This window comes from Heterodontus francisci, unplaced genomic scaffold (genome assembly GCF_036365525.1).
Source record: "Heterodontus francisci isolate sHetFra1 unplaced genomic scaffold, sHetFra1.hap1 HAP1_SCAFFOLD_43, whole genome shotgun sequence".
NCBI classification, from domain to species: Eukaryota; Metazoa; Chordata; class Chondrichthyes; order Heterodontiformes; family Heterodontidae; genus Heterodontus; species Heterodontus francisci.
Window position 1 is genome coordinate 7,097,001 of NW_027141852.1, and position 8,226 is coordinate 7,105,226.

The window sequence follows — 8,226 nt, forward strand, 5'->3', positions numbered from 1 at the left end:
GCATAATTTTCTGGAGTCGGGACACTTCCCTCTGTCTCTCTCTCGCCTTCTGAACACCTTTGTGGATGAAGAACCTCTTGATGTTCTCCTCAATCGCTTCCCACCAGTGAACTGGAGACTCAAACAGGGGTTTCACGGTCCTCCAACCATTGTAATCCCTTTTGAGTTCCTCAACGTTCTCTGGGGTCAGCAGTGTCGCATTGAGCTTCCACTTCCCTCTGCCAACCCGCTGGTCGTCCTGTAAGTGACAGTCGGCCAGTAAGAGGCAGTGGTCGGAGAAGAACACCGGCTTGACGTCGGTGGATCCGACCGTGACAGCACGGGACACAAACAGGAAGTCAATCCTGGAACGGGCAGACCCGTCCGATCTTGACCATGTGTATCTGCGCTGCGCTCCGTCTGCAGGTTTGCTGAAGACGTCGTGTAGTTTGGCATCTTTAACTGTTTCTATTAGGAATCTGGACGTAGCGTCCAGTTTGCTGTCGTCACTGCCGGATCGTCCAGCCGCATCGATGATGCAGTTGAAGTCACCGCCTAGGATGACCGGCCTGGACGTCGCCAGCAGCAGTGGGAGCTGCTGGAAGACGGTCAGCCGCTCGCTGCGTTGCACCGGGGCGTACACGTTGATCAACCGGAGCGGAGCTTTGTTGTACATCACGTCTGCTACGAGGAGGCGGCCGCCCACCAACTCCCTAACTTCGGAGATGGTGAAGTAACCTCCCCGCAGCAGAATACCCAGGCCGGAGGAACGGCAGTCATTACCCCCCGACCAGAACGATGGCCCGTGGGACCACCATCGCGACCACTGCCTGTAGGTGCTGAGGTGTGGTATTCCACACTCCTGCAGAAACAGTAGGTCAGCTTTGACCTTGGCAAGGTAATCCAAGGTTGAAACACATCGCGTAGTAGATTTAATGCTACGCACATTAATGGAAGCAATTCTTCCACCCATTTTTTACTAAAAATTAGTTGTTGCTTCCCATACCGTTTGTCCTCGCTAGTCCCAGTCCTTCCCCTTCGGGATGTTCCTGCATACCCATCGTATGCGCAAGCAGTTTCACGTTGGTTGGGCTCAGAAACCCCTCCTGATTTTTCATGCAGGGTTTGTGCCGCTCGGGTGACATTGGGGGGGTCTTGTAGGAAGAGAGGATTGGATTGTCCTCAGCTGCTTCCATCTGTTCCTCCTCGAAAACATCACAGCTCCCGGTCTCCAGGAGCTCAGGTGCGCCAGACGTGTCTTTGCTCCCGGTGTCCCGGAGCTGAGATGCGTTGGACACGTCGTTAGGTGTGGGGCATTGGGGTTGGGGCACGCCGGGCCCATCACAGCTTCCAGTGCCCGGGGGCTGGGATGCTCCATCATCCATCTCGGAGTTCTGCCGCCTCTTTTGAAGGGGCTGTCGCTCCAGCATTTCCCCGTCCAGTGAAGAGGAGTTGTTGCAGTCTGATTCAGAAGAGAGCCTCCTCTTGCCACTGGTTTGGGTGGTGGCTTTGGGATGTTTTTTCTTTGTGGTTTTCCTCTGGACCACTTGCCACTGACCTGTTTGTCCATCTGCTGCCTCCTGCTCCATTGATTCTGTCTGTGGAGGAGGAGTTTCCGGGCGCTGGATAGGTGCTGGGTCGTTGGTTTCAGCTGCCTCCCCTTCCTTCTCAAGTTGAAGTTCCTCGCTGCGGAGAAGGTTGCTGGTCGCCTTTCGAACAGCGGACGCCTTCGTCGAACCTTCTCCCGGCCTTTCCTTGGACCTTGCCGCCTGAGCATAGCTGAGGCAACGTTTGGGGCAGGTCTTGTAGAGATGGCCTGCCGCACCGCACAAGTTGCAACACTTAGTCTGCTTACAGTCCTTGGTCTGATGGCCTTCCTCCTTGCAGTTCTTGCAAACAACCGTGCTGCAGTTGACTGCCATGTGACCAGATTTGCGACAGGTGCGGCAAACTCTGGGCTGCCCAGCGTAGACCAAGAAGCCTCGACTTCCCCCGATAGCGAAGGTGGAGGGAGGGTGGATGATGGCTCCTCTGGGATCTACCTTCAAGGTCACCTTGACCTGCCGCTTGCTGGTCCAGTTCCCAAAGGGGTCCTTGACATCAGTGCTGCTGCCGGCCACCTCGACGTACCTGGCGAGACAGGTGAGTACATCCACCACCGGAACATGGGGGTTGTAGAGGTGAATCGTCACCACCCGGTCCCGTTGTGACGGAAGCGTGAAGAGCGGCTCCGCCGTGAGGATCGACAGTGGCGCCCGGTCCCCTTTCTCCTTGAACGCCTTCAGAAACTTGATGCATCCCGCCACGTTCCGGAACGTCACGTCGAAGTATCCACTGCTGGGGAATTCCTGCAGGCAGAAGACGTCCGTCGCTTGAAATCCGCAGCAATCGAAGAGAATTTTCTTGATGAAGAAGGTGCGATCGACTGGTGCATCTCCTTCCTTGTCCTTCACGACCACCCGAACAGTGTTGCGCACTCCCTGGCCCGAAACGCGAAAATTGGTTATAGCCATTTCAATCAAAGTTCCCCCAGGATCAAAAGGCAATGATCATGGTCTCTTCTCAATCAAATAAGCACTGATAAGAACAGATACTACACTTGCTGCAGTTGTGTTTGCTCTGGATCACACTGGCATCCAGGAGCTCCCACATGCTGCAGCTGTGACACATCACCTGTCCTGTCATCCTGAACGTGTTTCAATTAACTACTTAATTATTTTATTCAATTGTTTATTTTGTTGTATATTTTATTAAGCTTACTACTAGTTTGTTTACTATTTTAAACATTAGGACTAAAATGGACCTTAATCACTTACCAGATACTCATCAAACATGCAGCTTTTTCCAAACCAATCAACTACCTGCTTGCCTGTGATGTCACAGCTTACCAGATCCTCACCAAACAGCTCCTTCCACTGCACCGAAGCAAGAACCAAATCCTGTAAACTCACCCCAGCGGCTCTCTGTTTCCCTGCTCTCACTCTCCATTGTGATGTCACTCCTTGATTTTTTTTACCCCTGCTCTGCGACTCTCTCTCTCGCTCTGTCTCTGAGTCGTTGCTTTTAACACACTTGTGAACTCTCTGTTCCGTTGTGCTCTTCTGTCTCTGGTCCAAAATCTGACTCTGGTGGGATTTGAACCCATAACCTTTGAATGCCTTCTTTATCATTATTTCGAAGTCCAACACGCTATCCATTGCGCCACAGAGCCGCACTTATGATGAATGACATCACCAAGGCCTTTGATCTTGTCAGCAGAGACGGACTCTTCAAACTGCGATGGAAACTCGGCTGCCCTCCTGAACTCTTGGGCATCATCTCTTCTTTTCACGAGAACATGCACAGTTCCATCAGTTACAATGGAGCAACATCAGACACTTTCAAGATCAGCAGTGGGGTAAAGCAGGGCTGCGCGCTGGCGCCAACTCTCTTAGGAACAGAGGAACATAGGAGTAGGCCATTCAGCCCGTCGAGCCTGTTCTGCCATTCAATTCCATCATGGCTGATCATCTACCTCTATCTGCCCCTTTCCCGTGCTATCCCCATATCCCTTGATTTCCTGAGTATCAAGATTTCTAACAATTTCTGTCTTGGACATGCTCAATGATTGAACTGCCACAGCTCTCTGGGGTAGAGAATTCCAGTGATTCACCACCGTCTGAGTGTAGAAATTCAACCCTATCTCAGTTTTAAATGGCCTACTCCTTATTCTGAGACTTGGTCCCCTGATTTTAGACTCACCAACCAGGGCAAATATCCTATCTACATCCACACTGTCACACCCTGTAAGAATTTTATCAGTTTCAATGAGATCACCTCTCATTCTTCGAATCTTTAAGGAATACAGGCCCAGTTTCAGTCCCACCATCCCAGGGATTAGTCTGGTGACCCTCTGTTTCACTCCCTCTATGGCAAGTATATCCTTCCTTAGATGAGGAGACCAAACTAAACAAAATACTCCAGCGCGGTTTCACCAAGGCTCTATACAATTGCAACAAGACATCTTTACTCCCGACCTCAAGACCCCTCGTGTGAAGGCCAACATACCATTTGCCTTCCTAATTGATTGCTGCACCTGCACAAGAGCTTTTAGTGTCTCATGAACAAGGACACCCAGGTCCCTTTGGGCATCAACACTTCGCAACCTCTCACCATTTAAGAAATACTCTGTCTTTCTGTTTATTCCACCAAAGTGGAGAACTTCACACTTATTCACATTATATTCCATCTGCCATGTTCTTTCCCATTCACTTAGCCTCTCCAGGTTCCCTGGAAGCCTCTCTGCATCATTCTCACAGCTCACACTTCACCTAGCTTTATGTCATCTGCAAACTTGGAAATATTACATTTAATCCCCACATCCAAATCATTTATTTCGGTTGTTAACAGCTGTGGCTCCAACACTGATCCTTGCAGTACCCCAATAGTAACAGCCTGCCATCCTGAGGAGGACCCGTTATTCCTGCTCTCTGTTTTCGGTCTGTTAACCAATTCTCAATCCACACCAGTATATTATCCCCATTCCTATGTGCTCTAATTTTGTTTACTCACCTCCTGTGTGGGACATTACCAAAGCATCCACTGAATCTCCTTTATCTGTTCTACAGGTAACATCCTCAAAAAACTCAACGGGTTTTTTCAAGCCTGTTTTCCTTTTCATAAATCTATGTTGACTCTGCCCAATCATATCATTATTTTCTAACTGTCTAGTTATCACATCCTTTATAATTGGTGTATTCTTCTCCATGCTGCTATTGTACACAGATGGGGGTGTTCACCTGTATATCAGAGCTGACGACAAGCTGTTCATCTTGGCAAGACTCCAGTTGGACGAAGAGACTTGGACGTAGAGACTCCACTTTCCATCAACATTGACAACCTCACTTTGGAGGTTGTCAACAGTTCACATACCTTGGATCAACAATCACCAGCAATCTGTCCCTTGATGCTGAAATCAGCACCAGGATTGCCAATGCTGCAGCTGTCATGTCAAAGTTGAGAAGATGGGTGTGAACCGACAGCAAACTGACCGAAAATACAAAACTCCATGTGTACCAGGCTTGTGTTCTCAGCACCCTCCTTTATAGTAGAGAAGCATCAACAACTGATACAAGCCAAGAAAAGCAGCTGAACAGCTTCCACCTCCACTGCCTCAGATGGATATTGGGCATCTCCTGGCAGGACAGAGTGCCGAATGAGGAAGTACACCAGCGTGCAGGGATCCGCAGCATGTTTGCCCTTTTGAGTCAGAGGCGGCTCTGTTGACTGGGCCAAATGAATGACAGTCACATTGCCAAATACATGCTCTGTGGTGAGCTTGCAATAAGCACAAGACCAACAGGTCAGGGAAAAAATCAAGTCATTTGGAAAGGTTTGAGTTAATTAAGGAGAGTGGGCATGGATTTATAAATGGAAGTTCATGCTTGATGAATCTAACTGCATTTTTTGATAAACTATCTGAGAAAGTTGATGAAGGGAATGCAGTGGATGTTGTTTATATGGATTTTACAAAAGCATTTTATAAAGTACCACATAAAAGGGTGGTTAACAAAATTGAGGTTCATGGATTAGGAGGGTCAGTGTCCATTTGGATAGGAAATTGGTTTAAGGACAGAAAACAGCGAGTCATATGAAATGGTTCTTGGTCAGACCGGAGGATAGTCGACAGTGGTGTTCCCCAAGGGTCAGTGCTAGAACCATTGCTTTTTTTTGCTACAGATTAATGACTTGGATCTTGGAATATCGAGTAGAGTCTCAAAATATGCCGATGACACCAAACTTGGAGGAGTGGCAAACAGTGAGGATGATATGAACTGCCTGAAACAGGATAGTTATCCGCTAGTAGGATGGGCAGACAGGTGGCAGATGGAATTTAATAGTGACAAGTGTGAGGTGATGCATTTTAGCAGAAGAAATAGGGAGAGGCAATATATCCTCAATGCTACAGTTCTGAAGAGTGTGCTGGAATAGAGGGACCTGGAGTACATGTCCATCATTCTTTGAAGTTGGCAAGACATATTGCGAGAGTGGTTAGCAAAGCATGTGGGATCTTGGGCTTTATAAATAGAGACATTGAGTACAAAAGCAGGGTTGTTATGCTGAACTCTGGTTAGGCCCCAATTGGAGTGTTGCATCCAGACCTGCTCACCAATCTTTAGAAAGGATGTGCGGATTCTTGAGAGGGTGCAGAGGAGATTTACCAGAATAGTTCCAGGGATGGAGGGTTTTAGTTTCAAGGTTAGGTTAGAAAAACAGGGTTTTTTCTGGCTGTCTCAAAGGAGATTGAGGGGAGAATGGATAGAGGTGTCGAAGGCTATGACAGTTTTAGATAAGTTGGCAAGGAAAAATTGTTCCCATTAACTATTGGTACAAGGACTAGGGGATTCAGATTGAAGGTTTTGGACAAGAGACGCAGGGGGAATGTGCGGAAGAGCTTTTTTACACAGTGATTGGTAATGATCTGTAACTCGCTGCCCCCGAGGGCGGAGGAAGTGGAGACAATCGTTGGTTACAAAAGGAATTTCGATGGGCATTTGAAGGAAATAAATTTACAGGGCTAGGGGGATCGAGCAGACGAGTGGGACTGACTGGATCGCTCCATGGAGAGCTGGCCTGTACTTGATGGAGCGAATGGCCTCCTTCTATACCACAAATGACCCAATGACTCGATGAGTCTATGTCACTCTCAGAATCAAGACAACAGAGTGACAGATTTAACACAACATTATAACATATGTTTGGTTTGACAAATTCAATAATAACTCGTCTCCACTCCTAATATTTCTAAATCCCACACATTCACTATAATGTGAACAATTATTTCCTGTTGTGTCTCTCTCACATTTGTAAACTTCACGATATTGGAGTGAGGTGACATCTACTGGCGGGAAGCAAGAACTGCAATCAAGCAGCAGAAACTCCACAGTCTGTCAGGGTTAAAGAATCATTGCAATATGAGGAAATAGTGAAGGGGTTTGATCGGGTTGATGGAAACATGATTCCACTTGTGGTATTGTATGAAGCAAGGGCCGGAAATATAAAATTGTCATGAATAAAAGAAATGAGGACTTCATGAAAAATGCATTTGCTTAGAGAATGGTTATAGAGATATACAGCACAGATATAGGCCCTTTGGCCCACTGAGTCTGCACTGACCATCAACCACCCATTTATACTAATCCTATGTTGACCCAGAATTCCCTACCACATCCCCACATTTCTCCTATCACCTACCCTGGGGCCAATTTACAACAGTCAATTTATCTATCAACCCACAAGTCTTTCGTTGTGGGAGGAAACCAGAGTACCTTGTGGAAGCCCACATAAACAACTTGCAAACTCCACACAGGCAGTATACAGAACTGAATTGGGGTCATTGAAGTTGTGAAGCTACAGTGCTCACCAGTGCACCACCCTTAGAATGTGGATAGAGTAAAAAGTGAGATTGGATGGACAGAAGCAGTCTGAAAAGATGGCTCAAACAAAAGGTGAAAACCCTGAAATGTTAACTCTGTTTCTCTCTCCACAGATGCTGTCAGAGGTGCTGAGTATTTCCAGCACTTTCTGTTTTTATTTCAGCTTTGTAGGATATTGTTTTGATCTGAAAAAAATGCATGATCGGCTGTGGGTGCCAGTGAAATTCCACAGGAGCGAATAAAAACCATGCCAACGGTGGCTCGTTGGTCTAGGGGTATGATTCTCGCTTTGGGTATATAAGTGATTATTATGTGAGAGGTCCTGGGTTCAAATCCCAGACGAGCCCTTCTCTGTTGCCATTTTTAGTTTAAGGTCATCGATTGCTTTCAGCCTTCCAGAAAGCGGAATCGATTTCCAAACTGAGCCTGCATGAGGACCGGGGAACTGGATTCAAAGAGCTTGTCGACAAAATTGAAATGAACAAAATATACAGATTGTCAAGTGGGAATATAAGGTTGCAACAGTAACTAAAGGCCTGCTCGGGTCAGCAAATGAAACCCGACCCAAGCCTGACAGCACCACATCCGACCTGGTCCGAGTCCTTTCATTTTTTTCCCGTGCCCGAACTGACCACCAGAATGTTCAGTTAAACTTGCTTCCGTTTTTCACTTTTTAAGCTTGTGCAGGTAAGGCAACAAAAACTGTAACTGGACTTGAAAGGTTGTTTAAATGTGCATTAAGATTAGAGCTACGTACCGGAGTTGATGAGCTGAAGATTGTTACCATAGAAGTTAGTGATTGTGAGGTCACTAGTTAAAGAGAAAGTCATGG

At 47.2% G+C, this 8,226-nt stretch overlaps 2 non-coding genes across 2 annotated transcripts; one reads left to right on the forward strand and one right to left on the reverse strand.

The window, feature by feature from the left end:
* Window positions 1-3,099: 3,099 nt before the first annotated feature.
* Window positions 3,100-3,190, reverse strand: trnar-ucg (transfer RNA arginine (anticodon UCG)). The gene is given in 2 exon segments: window positions 3,100-3,135; window positions 3,154-3,190. It is a non-coding gene; the product is annotated as a tRNA-Arg (tRNA).
* Window positions 3,191-7,652: 4,462 nt separating this feature from the next.
* trnap-ugg (transfer RNA proline (anticodon UGG)) lies at window positions 7,653-7,741 on the forward strand. Its single transcript is given in 2 exon segments — window positions 7,653-7,688; window positions 7,706-7,741. It is a non-coding gene; the product is annotated as a tRNA-Pro (tRNA).
* The last annotated feature ends 485 nt before the right edge of the window (window positions 7,742-8,226 follow it).